Raw genomic sequence first — 19,663 nt, 5'->3', positions numbered from 1 at the left:
ACACGTGCATCACAAATTAAGTGTGGCCCACTGCTCCCATAAGATGCAGATTTTAAACATGTGCTTGTAAGGTCTACTTGAACATATTGCAACATATACCCAAGGAAATATTAGTGTGGCATCACAACATGCGCCTTTGTGGAAATGAAAAATGTGTAATGTATTTATCCAGACTCAGTCACTGAGATGAGTGAGGTAGTACCAAATAGTGGCAGGTAGAGGAATATGTGGGAGAACAATTGAAATGTTTCTTCCTTATCTGGGTAATTTTATTTTACTTATTTATTGGGCATGCGTATGACACCTATACACAAGTGTTTCCAGGCACCACAAGACAAGATGGGGGTTGGGAGGAACAATGGAATAACAAAACAAAAAAAAATGGTTATATTGGCCTTGTAACAATCCTTCGGTGCAAATTCTTGAGAAGGTGGTAAGTGCAGGGGGACATGGGGTAGAGGGAGGAGTGCAGGTATAGGGTGCCCCCAGGGAAAGGGGAAGGAAAGTGCTGGGGGGGGGGGGCAAGAAGGTAAGTGCCAGGGGAAAAGAGGGAAAGGGATAATGAGTGCAGGGGGCAGGGTGGACCATGATGGACCAGTCCGGGAAAGGGAGCCTGAGTGCAAGTGCTAGCAAAGGATGTAGGGGGACTGGTGGATCAGCCCCTGAAAATGAAAACATAATGAGTTCTGAGCATACAGTTAATTGGTTAAGATGGCTTGAGAGTGGAATGATATGTAATATATCTAAATCGGGACTGGACACACGTGATCGAATGGATACAATAATCTATAAACCCCAGGACAGGGACCAAACAAAAACAGGAGGGAAATGAAAGGAGGCTAGAAACATAGCATGGGGCCAGAACTAATTTAATTAGCCATGAATTTAAAAAAATACATATTTATAATACAATTTATGTACTTTTCCTTGCAGCAAAATTCAGAAATCAATGGCCCCTTCTGCTTCAGGTTTTATCTGCAGCAAATGATGAAGGAAGGAAGGGAGCACTGACGGGTCCTCTCCCCCTCCTGCTAGGGCGGGTGACATACTCCAGTGCCTGTGGGAGATCTCTGCAGCAGAGCCATCTCTCATGCGCCCTTTCCCGCCCCCCTCACGCACGCGCCCTTGTTACCATTCTCTTTACTGAAGGCTGCAGGTTTCTGAATCTGATTTGGAGTGACAGCTCGCTCTGCCCGGCGTTGGACATTCCCTGGTGTCCCACCGGTTTGTGAATCAGGGCCTCCTCACTCCCTAGAGCGCATGCGTCTGCACACAGGAGAGGAGCGGGAGCAGCCCTGGGAACCGCAAGCAATCACGCGCTCATTCCAACAGCGAACACAAACACACATCACATGTTGCTGCATGTATGTTGGGATGAATGTGGAGGGACATGTCACCATCCCCTTTCCCCCGACCCCATACAGTGTGGCGCATCACAGATAACAGTCAGAGGAACACCTGGCGGCTGTCACTCAGCCTGTATCCTAATGTCAGACAATTCTACTTCTGATGTCACTAAAAATAAATCCTCGAACATCCCACATTGCACTGGGCGGAGGAGTCCTCACACCCAGCTCTATGCCCTGGGGGCTAGCAGCAAGTAACACACGCAGCACCAGCAGGGCAGTTCTGGCAGTCCCTTAGGCCGTGGGATGTCAGACACAAAGTCCGCCCTGCAATGCTCGGGGCTATATCCACACACATCAATAATGTTTTCATTTTCCCTACTTTTATTTTTTTTTTGTTTATTGATTTTGAATATGAGAACCAAACAAAACAGTCCCAATTCGACCTCACCCCCCCCACACGTTGCCTCCCCTCCCCCCAGTACATGGTTCACTTATTTTTAGAGTGAAAAACCATACAATGCTCAGGATAGTCCTAGCAGGCATAGTCTTTGGGGGCAATATTGTTTGTCGTAATCCCCATGGAGAAAGTCTAATATAGTTGAGCATTCTGTCGAAATGTTGCATTGTTCCCCTTGAATTGTGTACGTTACCCACTCCATCGAGACGAATGGGTAACCTTCCTTGATTTTAATGGCCTGCATTCATATAAGCGGTCGAACCAGAATCTTCCCGGTTTTGGGGCTAGGGTTCGGTGGCTGCTGCTTTCTGCCCGTCCTAGTTCGGAAGGGCAGACATGAACCTTTCCAGTGCTTCGCAGGTCATATGAGTAGGTTGGCAGAGCAAGTCCTGGTTGCGCGTATCAGAAAACTGAGCAAGTCCTGGTTGCGCGTATCAGAAAACTGTGTGTGCACCACAGCTGAGGCAGTGTGCCAATAGCATGCTGGGCAATAAGGCATTCATACATCATATGCCAGTAGAGACCACCAATGTTAAATACTGTCCCAGGAGATGTAATGCACAGCATTGTTCCTGTGACGTCATCATGATTGGCAGAAATTAAACACAAGGGGAATGTATCCCAGGCTTGCTGCAACCACATGCCATGTTACTTGAAGAGGGCATCTGAATGTGGCTGAAAGAATCCATCATGGCACCGTCAATAACCTCTGGTCATTGCTCAAATATACTAGGCCCCTTGTGGCTATGCAGACACAAAAAGTGGCAACCACCTAGAGGTGATACAAGTCTATGCAAAAAGGATGAGCATACTCATCCTTGGCACTTAAGGGGTTAAACACATCATGGCACTCTCTGATGGGCCAGAGTCCAGCTCAGGGCGCAGGCATTACAGTTAAGGAACAACAGAACACACAACTCTGAAGAATATGTTTTGGATGAATACAAACAGGCTTAGGGGTGTAGTTAAAGGAATTAATTGGAGGGCGCAAAAAGGTAGCCCCCCCTGTCTTTGATCTATGAACCATTTAGCCATCTTGATCAGGAGACACCCTGGGATTAAGGGGATTGATAGTGGTACCTGGATGTCAAAAGTCTCCGCTATGCAGATGACCTTCTGGTGTTGTTGCCGGACACCGAGTGATCCTTTAAAAACTTTCTGGGAGTCTTTTTACTTGATTGGGAAGATACCTGCCTTCAAATTGAACAGCTCAAAGACTCTGATTTTTCACAAAACGCTATCCAGTCACAGAGGTTTGTTTGGGGGTGCTCACTTGCATTGTGCTAATAATGGATTCAGATACCTGGGAGTCGAGATCTTGAGTGATACTCGCCAAATTCTGGCCTTTAATTTTCGACTGGAATTGATAGAGTTACGTACTTCATCTTGGTAATTGGAAAGGCTGCCTCTGATGCTGGGGGGAAAATATGTGTAACAAAGACGACCCTTCCCCCAAAACTGCTCTACCTCTTTGACATGCTCCCACTTCAGGTTTCTGGAAGGATGACATCTGAAATGCATAAAGTCCTTAGTCCTTAGCAATTTCCTGTCGGCAGAGCGCATCAGGGCCAAAATGCCCCTAGTTGTAATATAGAATGTATGATCGGGCATATCCCTTGCACACATTTCATTATTCGGTCAATGCATCCTCAAATGAGAGCCCAAATAGTGTGCACATTGACGAAGCTTCTACTCACCCAATTTGGCATGACTGTCTACAATATATGGATAAAAGACTTCCAGTTTCCTCTACACTGTCGTCCATTAGGCTTCTTATGCAAGACAGGAGGAATAGTAACCCGATGAAACATACCAGCACTCAAGAAAGTCATGATTATGGAGGAATCCTGCAGTAAAGATTGATTATTACATGATCTCCTAGAGAACCTGCCAGAAAGCAGGGATATCCATGTTGGGCCAGTACCACAGTGGAAGTAGCCTAATGGACTTTGAGTTCCTCAAGTTTAACTATAGGTTACAGGTACGGGAGGCACAAGACCACTGGCAGCTCCAGGACTTGCACATAAACCTCTTCTCCTCACTTAATGCAAGAATGCAAGACTCTACTGGACAACATCAACATTCAAAAGCATTCCCTTAATCAGCCTCCCTTAGCATACCGACTTCTAATCTCCCCTGAAGCAGCTTTCAACCTATCACGAGGCAAGCACGACTAGGAGGCCAATCTGGATCAGACAATCCCACAAACAGATTGGAACCAGGTCTGGTTTAAAGCCTTCTCTGAAGAGTAGATCTTGGCTCACACTATACACAGCAAAGGACGATTCATTCATTGTATTGGTCATCATGGAGGATGTGGTTGAGTACTTTGCTCCCTACCAGCACCTGCTGGTCTTGTAATAAGGAGACAGGGACAATGAGCCGCATGTTCTGGTTTGGAAACAAAGTCAAGGCCTCTCACCTAGCTGAACTCATCAACCCGTCCTTCGACTCCACTTGCATTCCCATTGTTTTCAAAACAGCCACAGTCATCGCTCTGCAAAAAAAGCAAGGAGCTGACCCAAACCTACCAGCTAACAATTGCCCGGTGACTCTCCTTCCACACTACTCTAAAGTGCTGGCAAGTGTTGAGTTCAATACCAATTTCTTAGACATCCACAACCTTAGAGACCCCTTACAAGCGTGTTTCCACTCCTGTCAGTCCACGGAAACTGCTCTCATGAATGTGTCCAACTTCATCACCTCTGCTTAGCACTCCAACATATTCTCTATCATAATTCTCCGTGGCATGGCTGCTGCCTTTGACACTGTCGATCACTCTGTTCTCATTAATAATCTTTCTGTTGGGTTTCACAAATGAGCCATTGCCTGGATTGAATCCTCCTGGAACAACAACACCTCTCAACCCACTCTTCTAACTGTTCTGAACCACAAGGCTCTGTCTGGGGTCCACTTCTCTTTGCACTCTACACCTCTGCTCGTGGGTCAATAATCTCCTCCTTTGGGTTCGTGTACCGACTGTTTGCTAACGACACCCAAATCCTCTTCTCTTTTACTGAACTCTCCTCTGATCTCTCTATCAAAATCTCAAACTGTGTCTCTACCATTAAATATTGGATGGATTTGCACTCTCTGATGTTAAACTCCGCCAAATCAAAGGTGCTCTTCTTCCCTGCATGTCTCTTCCTCTGCCTGCCAAGTTCCCATTACACTCTCCCCTACCCTTCTTCAGCTAGAAACCTCTGCCTCATCTCTGACCCTTCTCATGCCTTCTCTACTTCCATCTCCAAAACTGGAACAGCAGCTAGCCTCAACCTCCTAAATATTAGGACAATCAGGCACTTAACTACAAGTATGCACCAAGAAATGAATCTGGATACTGAACTCATTTCCAATTTCTGATCAAGAACTGATGTTTAGGCATAATTTTGATATGTCAATGTATTTTTATTTTTTTAATTTGTGTTTAACAAAATGAATTGTTTTTACAAAGACAGCTGTTTTCTGAATTGTTCACTTGTTCTCGCTTGCTTTACTTTTACTTGTTCTGGTTCTATTTCTCTTCTCCTGCTATTCTTGTCTCTTTTTCATTCTGAGTTTCAGCTTCAATTTTTCCTAGGGCGATTTGTAAAATGTTGGTTGCGGCAATGCCCATGCGGTTTTTTGGCCGCTGATCATGCGTGGCCACCAGGTCGATTCTTTGTGGTCCTCGTAAGGCCTCAGGACTGGTTTTAGATAGCTTTCTCTTGTTATTAGTAGTGCAGGGCACGAGGTTACTAGGTGGTGAATGGATTCAGCTGCGTCCTTCTCTTTGCATAGTCTGCAAACATTCGAGTTTGACAGCCCTCAGATGAGGCGGATTTCATTCAATGTATTTCTAAAGTTCATTTTTGGCCTGCCTACTAAAACTCGCTGCAAGCCTTTGTACTCCTGCTCGTCACAACCCTCGTCCAAAACCCCCTCTGGCAAACCCATTGGCCAGGTGGAGTCAGGACTCGGGCCTCTAGAGCCTGGCATCCTCTTCAAAAGCCCTCATGGGGCCAGTCCTGGCGCCCATGGTGCCAGGCTCATACACCATGAAAAACAATGTGCTTGGGAACTACTTTATTGTATTGTCAGCCAACATGGAGGCATCCACATAGCTTGGTTCCTAAGAACCAAGCTATGCGGTCTAGTGTTTTGGGTGTGGTAGCCTAGGGACTACTTTACCTGGACTATTTTGTTGGGGCTATTTAAACCACATCCGAGCAAGACACACGCTTCACGTTACTTTGCAGCTTGCAACGTGACTCTTACCGTGTCCAGCTATTCCCTCGAACCTCTGAAAAGCAGAACCTGCAAGGAGACAAAAGGAACATTTCATTAGCAGCAGCATCTTACCTGCAGTCCTCATCTTTAAACACTTGCAGCTACTGAGAACAGCTTCCTCGAATCTGCACGCCTCCCGGACAGAACGACCTGAAAGAGGAAGATAGAGGCAACATTAAAGAAAGCAGTAGAGACATTAACAAATTACAAACTGCTCAAAAGGCTTACCTGGCTGGTCGCTTCTCGGCTGGCACCACTCCGGACATTCCACTCGGGGTGAAGAACACCGCGACCTACAAGGAAGGAAAACACAGGTTAGCAAAGGCAAGACTTCGCAGCGCTGCGCATAGCGCTTACTTACCGCATCATAGCTCTCTTAATGCGCCATCATTTACCAGCGGGGCTCAACCAAGCCAGTTCGCCACGCTGAAGCTCTGCATACCTAAAGGAGAAAAAAGACACATTTTAAACAAAGAAAGGCATGCAGGATAGCAACAAAACTAAAGAACAGCAATAAGACCTACCTGAACAATATCAAACGGGCCGGTGTCAGTGAAGTAACTGGACCGCACTCGCCCATGAAAGACAACGCGCCCCTGCAAAGAAGGCAGGACGGAGAGCACGTCTAATTCGACCACAAGGTGAAGAGAGGGCGCCAGAGGGAATTAAATCATATGGGGGTGGAGGGAGGATACTTACCCCAGTCGGTCAGTCTTGAACACAGTCCTCCTGTATTTTCAGGCAGAACCTTCCCCGCAAACCACATCAGGGCAAAGCTGAGAAGCATACCAGCGAGTAACCCGGCTGGGTGGCATCCCTGTGGATACCAGGTGAGCGTAACAGAATGCGAAGCCTACCATATCAAATCCACCTGGGCGCCGAGGAGACATCAGAAAATGTACCAATTGGCCCAATTACTAGGAGAGCTTTGTGCTGAGGTTCATTCGGCCGACAAGAGACTTATGCCCTCCGGAGAGACCTAATAGTGACCAAAGAACGCACTGAAGAGATTAGCAGGCAATACTTGCAATCACAGGCAGGACAGATGCCTCTGCCTGGAAGCAATCCAACGATGCAAAACCTTGCCATACCACCCACTCCGGTACAGATCACGTTACCTGGAACAGTGCCCCTGGCACCAACAGAAAGGTCATCAGGCGACCCACAGAAGTATGCGACATTCATCAATCAGTGCCGCCTTCATTTTCTTTGTAGGCCTGGAGCATTTCCAAACGACCAAGCTCAGGTAGCTTTTGTCTTATCATACCTGAGTGGTAGTGCAGCAGATTGGTCGGTGCCGTTGGTAACCCATGACGATCATCTATTATATGACTTTGGGGGGTTCCAGAGAGAAATGGAAAAATGTTTTGCTCGCCATACCCAGGAACAAGCAGTAGACAATGAACTCTTGTCCCTCCAACAGGGGAATCAGGACTTGTTAAGGTACATTGCTACCTTCAACAGACTGGTTGCCGAAGCTAGGTGGCCAGAAAACAAAAGAACCACGTTATTCCATCGAGGCTTACGAGGCGAATTAAAGGACGTCTTAGCCCAGGTGGTTGATCCACCCAGAGACTGTGCAGAATTCATAAATCTGGTTGTGCAGCTAGACCACCAGTTGCAGGACCGAAAGGCAGACTGGTCTAAAACGGACCCTCGGACCGTGTATGTTCGACCAAGGGAAAACACACCCTGTGTACCTGAAAATGCTGTAGAACCCATGCATATTGGAGGGATACAGCCTCCATTAACAAAACAAGAGCGAGTCAAAAGAAGACAACAACAGCTTTGTCTGTATTGTGGGAAACCAGGACATTTCCTGAAGGACTGTCCAGTAAAACCCCAAGAAGAACAGTAGGGGCCACAGAGAAGGATGAAGCTAAGGAATTGGAAAATTACCAAGCTCGACAAACGTAGAGGTCAGTTTGTCGAGTGAGAAGAAAGAGTTGCTAACCTCGCACTTTGCAATACCAGTGATCTTAATTAACCACCAACAGTCGTCAATAATGCATGCCGTTGAAGCATACATCGATAGCGGAGCAGTTAGAAATTATATTGATCAAAAACTGGCAGCAGAGATGGGGCTTCCTTTGTGGTCTAAGCCAACTATGGACAAGGTAACCACCGTGGATGGGACAGAAATCGCTTCCGGACCAGTAACCTTGCTGTGCCAGGACAGACATCGGGAGTCTATTTCATTTGAACTCATCAAGGCACCTCAGTCAGGCTAATACTGGGGAGGCCATGGTTGGTTGCTCACTGCCCTCTGATAGACTGGCGGGCACGAAAATTAACCTTCCCCGGTGACTGCTCCCCTGCCTGCTATTAACAAGAGGAGAAACCCGACGTCTGTATCCCCATGACTCCCGGAGCGACAGTATCAACCCTGGGAGCAACTAATACCTTGCCAAGTGAATACCATAATTTCCAGGATGTTTTCCGAAAGGACCAAGCCAATACATTGCCACTGCACAGGCCCTATGACTGTCAGATCGACCTTGTTCCTGGTGCAAAAATCCCTTGCGGCAGGATCTACGCTCTCACAGAACCCGAAAACCTTCATTTGAAATCCTATTTAGACCAGTACCTTGCAAACGGATTTATCCGTCCTTCGAAGTCCCCCACAGCCAGTCCTTTGTTCTTCGTACCGAAAAAGGAAGGAGACTTGAGAACCTGTATTGACTACCGCGCATTGAACCAGATCACCGTGAAGAACCGCTACCCCTTGCCACTCATCCCAGAGATGCTAGACCAAGTTAAAGATGCCCAGATTTATACCAAATTGGACCTTCGAGGAGCGTACCACCTGGTCCGAGTCAGAATAGGAGGTGAATGGAAAACCGCCTTCCGTACTAAGTACGGCTTGTTTGAATATCAAGTCATGCCCTTCGGGTTATGCAACGCTCCTGCGGCATTCCAGTATTTCATGAATGACGTCTTAAGGGAGTTAATTGATGTGTGTGCCTTAGTGTACATAGACAACATTTTAGTATACTCAGCCTCGGTACAAGATCATGTCAAGCATGTTCGTTAAGTCCTCACCAAGCACTGTCAACATCACTTGTTTGCAAAGCTTGAAAAATGCTTTTTTCATGTCACCGAAGTAGAATTTCTTGGTTTTATCCTTACTCCATGAGGCATCAGAATGGACATGCACAAGGTAGATGCCATTCTGAAATGGCCTTCACCGATGTCTCTGAAAGGGGTACAGAGCCTGCTGGGCTTTGCGAACTTCTACCGCCAGTTCATCCCAGACTTCTCTCAGGTTGTGCACCCAATCACAGTACTATTACGAAAAAACAAGAAAAAGTTTGCTTGGACCGAAGAAGCAGAAGAAGCCTTTCAGAAACTTAAACAAAGGTTTACCTCTGCTCCAATCCTGCGACATCCTCGTCCAGACCTCCCTTATGTCGTTGAAACTGATGCGCCCAGTTTCGCAATGGGGGCTGTCCTTTCACAGAGAGATCCGGAAACCGGCCAGCTACATCCTGTGGCCTTCTGGTTGAAAAAGTTCTCACCTCCAGAGATTAATTATGCCATCACGGACAAGGAACTCCTGGCTATCAAATCTCCCTTTAAAGCCTGGAGGCACTACCTTCTGGGGGCCAGACACACCATTACAGTCATCACAGACCACCGAAACCTGCAATATATCAAAACAGCCAAGGCCCAGTCCTCGCGCCAATTACGGTGGGCCCTTTTCTTCGCCAAATATGATTATGTAATCACATTTCGAGCAGGAGTCAGAAACGGAAAGGTGGATGCCTTATCACGCATGGGCATAGATGAAATAGTATATACAACTCCAGACCCAGTACCTATTATACCTGAAGACAAACTCTTGGGTATTACGACAGCCTTAACACAAGCAGAACTACGAAAAGAAATCCAACGGACAATGAATCCTGATGCCTACCTTGCATGGCAAACTCAAGGAGAACAAAATACCATCAAGGACCATCTGCCCTTTTTTATGGATCGCCTATATGTACCCAAGAAGGAATTACAACAGCATAATATTTAAAACTATCATGATTCACTGATCGAAGGGCATCCTGGGATCGCCAAAACCCTAGATAAGGTGAAAGAGAACTATTGGTGGCCTACCTCGCGTAAGGGCATCAATCAGTATATTCAGTCCTGCGGTGTCTGCGCACAAAATAAATCACAGAAACAAAAACCATCTGGTCTCCTACAACCATTGGACATTCCTCCAGTTCCATGGCACACTCTTTCCCTTGACTTCATCACTGATCTACCTCCAAGCCAAGGGTTCAAAACCATCCTTGTAGTTGTGTACTTATTCTCGAAGATGGCCCATTTTATTCCTCTCAAAGGCCTCCTAGACGCAGCCACTTTAGCAAAAGTGTTCCTGGAGGGCGTGGTTAAGCTACATGACTTCCCTTTGGTTCTGGTTTCTGATCGAGGCAGCCAGTTTGTTTCAAACCTCTGGAAAAAATGTTGTGCAATGGCGCAGATCCACGTTCGGCTATCTACCAGTCACCATCCCCGAACGGACGGCCAAACCGAGAGAACCAATCAGACACTCGAGCAATATTTACGGTGCATACTGCACCACGAACAAAGGAATTGGAAAGACCTACTATGGATAGCTGAATATGGATATAACAATTATTTGCATTCAAGCACGGAACAAACGCCCTTCTATACCCTTTATGGCAGACATCCATGTACCTCTGAACTAGACCTTCCAGCCAGCTTGGAAATGCCAGCGGTAAAGACTCTACACACAACCATTACTCAGGCTTTCAAAAGGGCAAAGGAACACCTTATTCATGCCAAAGAAAAACAAAAGAGATTTGCCAACCAACACCGGAAAAAGGCCACAAAAAGGCCCCTGATTATCAAGTAGGAGACAAAGTTTGGTTATCCGCTAAATTCGTACCCATCAAGGGAACCCAGACCTTTGATCCCAGATTCTTAGGACCCTATACCATTAAAGCAATTATAAACCCAGCAGCTGTGAAACTGGATTTACCACCTAATCTACACATCCACCCGGTATTCCATGTGTCCCTCCTGAAACCAATGCAACCCGGCACACGGATTGGGACACCACCTAAGCCCATACTTGTTGACTGAGAACCAGAATTCAAAGTCAAAGATATCTTGGACTCTTAATACTCTAGGACCAAGCTATATTATCTCGTCGATTGGAAAGGATTTGGACCACAAGATAGATCCTGGGAGCCCAGGTATTGGCAATCATCACTGCGCGTCCCTCAGTCCGCAGGCACCTATACATGCCCAGAACACCCGCAAAAAAGCAGGCCGTTGTCCAGGACTTTTACAGGGTGGCACACTTCCGCAAAGTGCTCGGTGCCATAGATTGCACCCATGTGGCCCTATGTCCACCTAGGGCCACTGAGCACATCTACCGAAACCGCAAGCACTGGCATTCCATCAATGTGCAGGTGGTATGCGATGCCAAGGGAATCATCACCTCTCTCTATGCAAACCACCCTGACTCCACCCATGACAGTTTCATATACAGAATGTCCGTCCTGAGCCGGGCCCTGGAAGCTGGGCAGCATGGTGACACATTGCTCCTAGGTGAGTACAAATGCCCGTGCACATGCATGCATGTCACACACAGACAAATACACAAACCCCAATAATCACAACCATTATCACCTCTCCAGGGGACAGTGCCTACCCTCTGAGCAACCACATGATGACGCCAATCTGGAACCCCACCACACCACCCCAGGTAAGATACAACGCTGCCCATATTGCAACCAGGGCCATAGTGGAGCGCACATTCGGAGTGCTCAAGTCACGCTTCTGCTCCCTTGACCGCTCTGGCGGGCAGCTACTCTATGCACCCCCAGTAGTGTGCAGGATCATTGTGGCAGCGTGTGCCTTGCACAATGTTGCAACACGGCAGGGCGTACCGGTGGACATGGTGGTGCTCCCACATCCCCAACCACAGGCACAGGTGCTGCCCATGGGAGGCGATAGGGCACGTGGCAAGGCAGCCCGGACCCAGCTTGTGGCCACATTTTTCACCTAAACTCCCACCCCTGCGGAGTGCACACAGGCCTAGCACATACCAGGTGACAATTGATGATAACAAAGAGACAGTCAACTGTCACAACCTTACCACCCTGAGTATGTTGATAACAAGAAGTTTGATAATCACCATGCACACCTATTTTAAATAGGAAACTATTGTTCCACCCTGAGAATGTTGCCATGGAAGTGCCACATTGTGTGCATCCTAGCTACTCAAACCTAACCAATCCTGTGTGACCAAAAGGTACACATGCAAGGTGTGTATCACACAGACCTGCAAAACAGGCCATGACAATCACTGGTATGTCACCCAAAGCCACCAAAACCACAACATGACATGGCAAGCAATAGCAAAACACCAACACAGTAACAATAATGTACACATTGACATGTGAAAAATGCAAAGTGGCATCGGACAATGATGCATGACATGGAATCAGATGAAATGACTGACCAACAACCTCCAACACAAAGCAAGTCACACCCAAACACATACCAACAGTTATAGCTTGAACATAACAATGAATGCCTGTTTGCATGCACATTGTGCATGGCAAAATCAACACTGCATAATATGTGTGCTGTGTCCATCTCCTGCAACACACTGCTCAGCACACAGCACAGTGACCAGCCATTGTGTGTGACGCACACCCTGAGCATCACATGAAAACGACAAACTAAATAAAAAAACAAATCATGCATGTACAGGATCCACAAATGGTCATAGATCATGTGCCGTAGGGACACAGTGGGCCCCAGAAGGCAAACTGAATGCACATGTGGACATGGAAGGGTGGTTGTACATGTTGTGGATCATAGTGTGAGTGTGTGTGTCAGTAAGGACATGTACTCAATACATGCATGTGCAATCAAGTGACCATCAGTGTCCTCATCACATGTGAGCATTGCCCATGTGTACACCCCAGCATGTCAAAACACAACTATACCCTCACACCTGAAAGGTAAACACAACACATGAACAGCCATTGATCAGCAGAATACATCATGTACATAGGATACCACAATTACAATGTCATGGTGCCCATCACACTGTGCGGCAAGGCAACTGTCCAACAACAAAATACCCCCCCTCACATATCACCATGACCCACTGAACAACTGTGCATGGGGTATGTAGCCTTCATCCTTGAAGTCTACCTGGCCACAGGATCACCCTTCCACTTTATCTCCATCTTCCACCTTGCATGTAAAAAACGTCCAGCACCCTCAGAGGCCACCTTGACTTGCAAAAACACCAAATCAAAGAGAACTCAAAGCAGGCAAACACACAAGCCAAGCAAAAAGCCTGCAGGCAGCAAAATAAACCAGAAGATTCTCCAGTTGAGGAATTGAAGTAGCAGTACAACACAAAGCACAAGTACTAGCACAATGATGGAACAACCAAGGTAGCAAAGTAAAACAATGTCACAACAGGATGTGTACCATGTTTGGTACATAATATACAATGATGCACCACGAACTGATGTGTACTGTCACAGCTCCCGTGTACAGGCGCAGGAGTGGCACGAACCAACCACACCCACTGTGGTCTGGGTGCCTGCAAGGTCAAACTCACACAGGCCTCTGAGACCCTGGTGGGGAAGGAGGGTCAGGGATATGCAGTCGGGACAGGCATTGGTATACTGGATGACCGGAATGAGGGGCAGGAGAGGGGAGTAGGATTGACAAGGGAAAGTAGGGAATGTACAAAAACATAATAATCACATTAACACATGCACAATCAGACCAAACGTGTACATCATGAACATAGTACCAAATTACTCAAATGGAAGTCAAAGAGAAACTTATCTCTGGGGTGAGTGCTGGCCTCCTGCCTGTGCACTCTCAGGTCTGGTAACATGAGCAGTTCAATGCTGCAAAGAGAGCCAGAGTCACTAATCTGTGCGTGCCCATAACACACACACAGACACACCACCATGCATGCCCCAAAGTAACAAAATACTCTACAAACAAACTATCTGGTGTGGTGCTTCGTACCCATATGTAAGATTCCCCTCGTGATGACAGTGATTTGTTGCAGGAACACTATAGAAACTGCAATCTCAGCCTAATGATGATAGATAATGGGTAATATGAATAATGGAAACCGCAGAGGGACTCAGAGAACCAAAGCAGGAAGAAGGAGAAGATTAGGAGGTTAATTTTAAGCTTTAGGTCCAATTTATTTGATGTCAACTGACGGACCTCAGAAGTCATCCCAGATACTCAGCGGAACGCAATATTAGGAATCCATTTATTCCAGCGTTCCCCACTAAGCACTTTTGCGAAAGGTAGTCACCCATTTTTTAACATATTACCTAGGTAGCTTCATTCATGCACCCTTGTTTCTAAAACTTCTTTTATTTAACTGCCAGAGAGCGTGTTTTCTCCGATGTGGCCCCTTGTCTGTTGATGCAGTCCTGCCGTGTGTTCACCCCGCTTCCATCCATCCAGACTCTCTGCGCTGGGATTCCTGGCTCACTTTTGCGCCTGGCTATCTCAACTCACCCACAGCAAATTGACTTGGTAATTTTTATGACTTTGGGCGTTCTACTTTCTCTTTAAGCAATATGGGTAGTTGAATAGAAAGGGTTCATCTCTTTCATATTATTTACTTTGTTTATGTCTGCTTCCCCACATGGTCCAGTTGTTGTATGATATTTCGCCCTGAGGAAGGCAACTTTAACTATGTCATGGAACTATTGGCCAGAGAGGTGGCACTTTTGCCAAAACGTGGTCTAATGATGTCAATTTAAATTTATTGTTTATGTCACTAATTTTTGACACGCACACGTAGGCAGACCTGTCAGAAAATCATAGGACATCGAACAAATTCTACTCCTGTCAACTCTTTTGAGAACAACTTGTGCAGTGGCCCAATATAAGCCATACATGAGAATACTGGCTGGGATCTAGGCCACCATGCAGTTGGCAGCTCGTTGTCCAGTTTCTTTTAGAATTCTCTTTTGTTTTCTTTGTTTAAAAGTTTGAAGAAAAACCCATATTTAAGTTTTAGTGTTTGGTGTTTTTTTGATTATTAACCTTTCAACCATTGAACAAATGCATTTATATGTTTGTTATATTGCTTTATGTTTAGTTGTTTATGTATTATTTACACAACTGTTTTTTTGTTAAATAAATATATTCTTTATGGTTTTCCAATCATCAGACTACCCTTCTTGCTTTCAGAGTCTGTTACAGCCTAAAAATGTGAGTGATACCTTTGTAGTACACCTTAACAAATAACTTGTTACTTGAACTAATTATTAATTAAACCCACAGCAGTGTGGATTCTCTTGTTCTAGTCTAGTCAATATCACCCCTATCATCCCCACTAGGGATGTCAACACAAGAAGTACAGCAGCAGACATGCCACAGATATGACAGTCCAAAGCCCTTGTGCAATAGGCTGTAACACCGAACCATCCTTGCGAGCCCATGGATAAGGGAAGCAGGAATGGCATATGTGAGTCAGGACCCGAAGCTGTAAACACATACACGAGACAAGCTTAAAGGGACCAGCTGGAACAGACAGTGGATGCTTTCAAAAGCCACAAAACACCACACCGTCACATGAAAGCACAATAGACAAGCAATTTTAAACTATATTAACTAATTAGACTAACTATGAAAAACCTACATTACCTAATTAAACTAACTATCAAATTGAAAGTTAACTAACTCAACTAAAAGAAAAATCAAAAATGGCCACATACGACCCGGGGGGGCACCCAGTAGGGGGGAGGTACAGGGTGCTGCTCAACACCCACATGTGATGATGTTGAGGAAAAAAAAACCTCCCTGGGCTCAACGCCTGCACAGCCCGATCTTTGTGGGAGATACCTCGTCGTCTGAGTCTGGCTCTTCCTGAAAAGGACGACGTGGCACAGGAGCCTGACCACACCTAGCTGCAGCTTGCCCCTCATCGCCAGCAAGTCTGCCGGACAGGTGATCCTGGTTCTGTGCGGTGATGACACGTCGGTCTGCATGCAGAACCTCCAGTGATATGTGTGCTTCCTCTTACAAGGTAACACATGTAACACAGAGTTCTTCCTGCAAGGCCTGGCTGGACAACTGATGCACCTCCCGGCAAGCACGTAGCTCAGCCAAGATGGTACCTTCAAGCTGCTCAAACCTCTCCTCTAACCGCTTCCTCTGGGACATCAAGAGGACACCCAGAGTGGATCTGAGGGACTCATACCCAGCCCTCAGGGCCTCCATGTGTGCCTCTGCATGAGCAGCAATTGATTGACATTTCAGCTTGGCGTGCCCTGTCTGAGGCCGCAATTCCCAGCCTGACCGAGCGGGCCGTGGACCATGCCGCCTGCTGCCGGAGAAGCACCTGCCTAGCAGGGGGGAGCATGGATTGGGCCACACGCTCCATGCTCACAGCGATGTTCTCCATTGCTGCCCCCTGGCGTTCAGAATTGGCAGTCATGTCTTGCTCCCACTCGGTATACTGCGGTTGCGCGTGGCCACCGTGTTGCTGGGCTTGACACCCGCGGGACTCAAGGACCAGGTGTCCTCGTTGGGTTGGCACCGCCCGCGGCTGCAGGACTGCATGCCCCCGTCGACGTGATGACCCAGGCACATCAGCGACTGGTGTGGAGGGTGACCCAGCGTCCCGATCCACCACAGGCAGAGGTTCCACCACTGTCTGACCCCTCAGTGCAGGTGTCGCATACAGAGGAGTGTCCACATCAGAATCACTCTCCCCTGACATATGGACCTGATGCACATCCAACTCGACATGGACGTCAGAGTGGTCATCAGGGCTGGACTCATTGCCAGCCAAAGACAAGATGGTCTGTAGCACATGTGGGTTTTCATGGCATACCACCCCACGACCCCCACTTGTGCCGGGTTGCTGTAGTGATAACAACCCTGCGCCCGGCATGACAACAACATCCTCTGGCTCCATTGCATCATCATCTGAAAAGTACAGAGAAAAAAGGTCACTACACATGTTAGAAGCACACAACACACACACACATAGACATCACACAGACACCAAACACATCAAGCAGACATGTCACACACAAAAGAGAACCTGTTATGCATGCTAGGTCAACTTGACATTGCTTCTGTGATTAGGCATGTAGAAGGGTGTTATACCGCTCAGAAGTGGGACGATGCAGTGCAGCAAATTTGTACGTTACTCACTATCTACATGTACAAGTACTTCATGATGTGTATCAGAAAATGTGAAGGTAGTGCAAGGTCAACTTCAGCCATCACGCGCAATGTGCATGCAATGGGTAGCATAGCTACAAGCAAACCACCCCTCCCCCTAAGTGGAAATGCAGGGATGACCATAGACCTGTGTATTGACAGACAGTGTTGACTAGCATCGATTGCATCATCTGAGTCAAGTGACAACACAGTAGATGATGATGGGACAGTAAGCTGGACACATGATGAAACCTCAGGAGTGCACCCACATGTGAAGAAGACACTACACCAGTTGGACAGAGTCATTGGGCATGAAACAGGCTGAGGCCTGTGACCTACACAGACTGTCACACCCTAAACATGTGTGGGATGCAGGACTGAGCCACAGTGGCCATGGGAAGGCTGATGAAATGCCATGCAATGTAGGTCACCCTGGACACGTACTACAATGATCATCCAGTCAAGGACACATAGAGGCATGCATGGAATGCACATGGAGCATGAATGGGCACTCATGTCCCTGCGGAGCATCTGACATCTGCACAGTCCAAATGAGACACCCTGCATCAAGTACAAAGGATGTACCACACAGCATATGTCTGGCAGGTTGGCTGGTGGAAGTTAGCATGTATACAGGATGCATGAACAGGCAAGTACTTTACGGCAAAATTGATGCAGACCAGTGCAAAGGTGAAATTGGGGTGCAGAGGGGGGGGTAGGGGCAAGGGAGCCTGCCTACATGGAGTACCCGCATGCAGGCAGAGGACACATGCACGTCAGTCATGCTATGACATAGTCCCTGGGCTGAGAGTAAAGTCACCCCAGGCTACATGCAGAAGGGCCAGTGAGCTGGAACATGGACCGGAGGGGCATCCTCGTGACCAGCATATGAGTAGGGTACAATAGTGGTGATGCGGACAGTCCCCGTCTGCTCCACATGTCCACCATCCTGCAGAGCAGCCATGCATCAGTGAAGCATTGCATTACTTGCACATCAGAACCATGTACACATGACATGTAGTGGCAGTCATGCACAACACATCACACACGAAAACACACATGTCCTCGACAAACACGCAGCAACATTCACTGGACTGGGCATCAAAGTCCGGCATCTCTTCCACTCCTTCGACCAATTCAGATGGTATGAACTTTGCAACAAGTGACTTGTGCGGAGTGAGGTCTTCCTCCTCAGGTGCCGGCCCACTGCCAGTCACTAGAGTCAAGTTTTAATTTGAGGTACGCTTAGCCTTAGCGCTGCGTTTGAGGTCATTCCAACGCTTTTTGCACTCTTGCGCCGTGCGCACCTCATGGCCGAATGCACTCACATGTTCCGCAACTTGCTTCCAGTGGGTATCACGGTGGGCAGCCGTAGTTTGGCAATTAGGCCCCACTAGCAGGTCACGGCTGTGGTCCCGCACGTAGTCCATGAGGAAGTCCAGTTCCTGGTTGCAGAAAGGCTTCTTCCTCGACATGCAGGAGGTCGTGGCTGTGTGTGGGGTCCCAGACTGGGCTGCATGTGCAACCTTCCTCCTCTTGGATTGTGGCACAGACCCTGGCTGGCAAATGCCGCCCTGATCAGTATGGCCAGTGGCACTGGTGGATTGAGCCAAGGGGGTGGCAGGTGTAGAGACGACCAAAGGCATGACTTGCGTCAGTGGCAGCTGTGTGCCCTCTAATGGACCCTGCGCAGCAACATCCACTGTGGCAGGGTCATTGACCGCGACTGTCCTGGTTGGTAGACTCACAACCGGGGTGTTGTTGGCTGCAACTGCCCCTGCATTTGCCAACACCCGGCTGGTCGGGGCAGCAGATGACATTTCTGCCCCAGAGACACGTGTCTCGGTCAGGGCAGCACTGCGTGCACCTACGGTTTCCCTCCTGCCCTGTTGGAAATCTTCCATGGACTCTTCAAGTGCCAACGCAGCCTGCGCTGGCAGACCCTGGAGCCTTGGTGGTGGTGTCCACAGCTGTACCTGCAGCTACCACTACCCTTGGGCCCATGGCATTCGATGAAACGGACTGCCGGGTTACATGGGCACCAGTGCCAGATGCAGAAGCTGCATCTCCCGGAACCACAAGGGGTGGTGGCTTGACTTCACCGACACATGGCACAACATTGTGCCCAAGTGGCGCACCCCTGCCTCTTCCCCCTCTGCGGCCACCCTGGACACCCTGGAGTCCCCCCACTCCCTGGTCACCCCGGCCACGTCCCTGACCATGCCCGCCACGAGGAGTATTCCCAGCTGAGGCACCCCTCACCTTTGGTGGCCTCCCAACCATGGCACAGATGGAGTAGTGCCGGCACAGATGGAGAAGTGCCAATGGGAGGTGTACACCACAATTGTCCTGGGCAATTGGGGTGAAGGGGGTGGGATGC

This window comes from Ambystoma mexicanum, chromosome 4p, assembly GCF_040938575.1.
Source record: "Ambystoma mexicanum isolate Mex_15411 chromosome 4p, UKY_AmexF1_1, whole genome shotgun sequence".
Classification (NCBI taxonomy): domain Eukaryota; kingdom Metazoa; phylum Chordata; class Amphibia; order Caudata; family Ambystomatidae; genus Ambystoma; species Ambystoma mexicanum.
Note: the sequence above shows the minus strand (reverse complement) of the source record.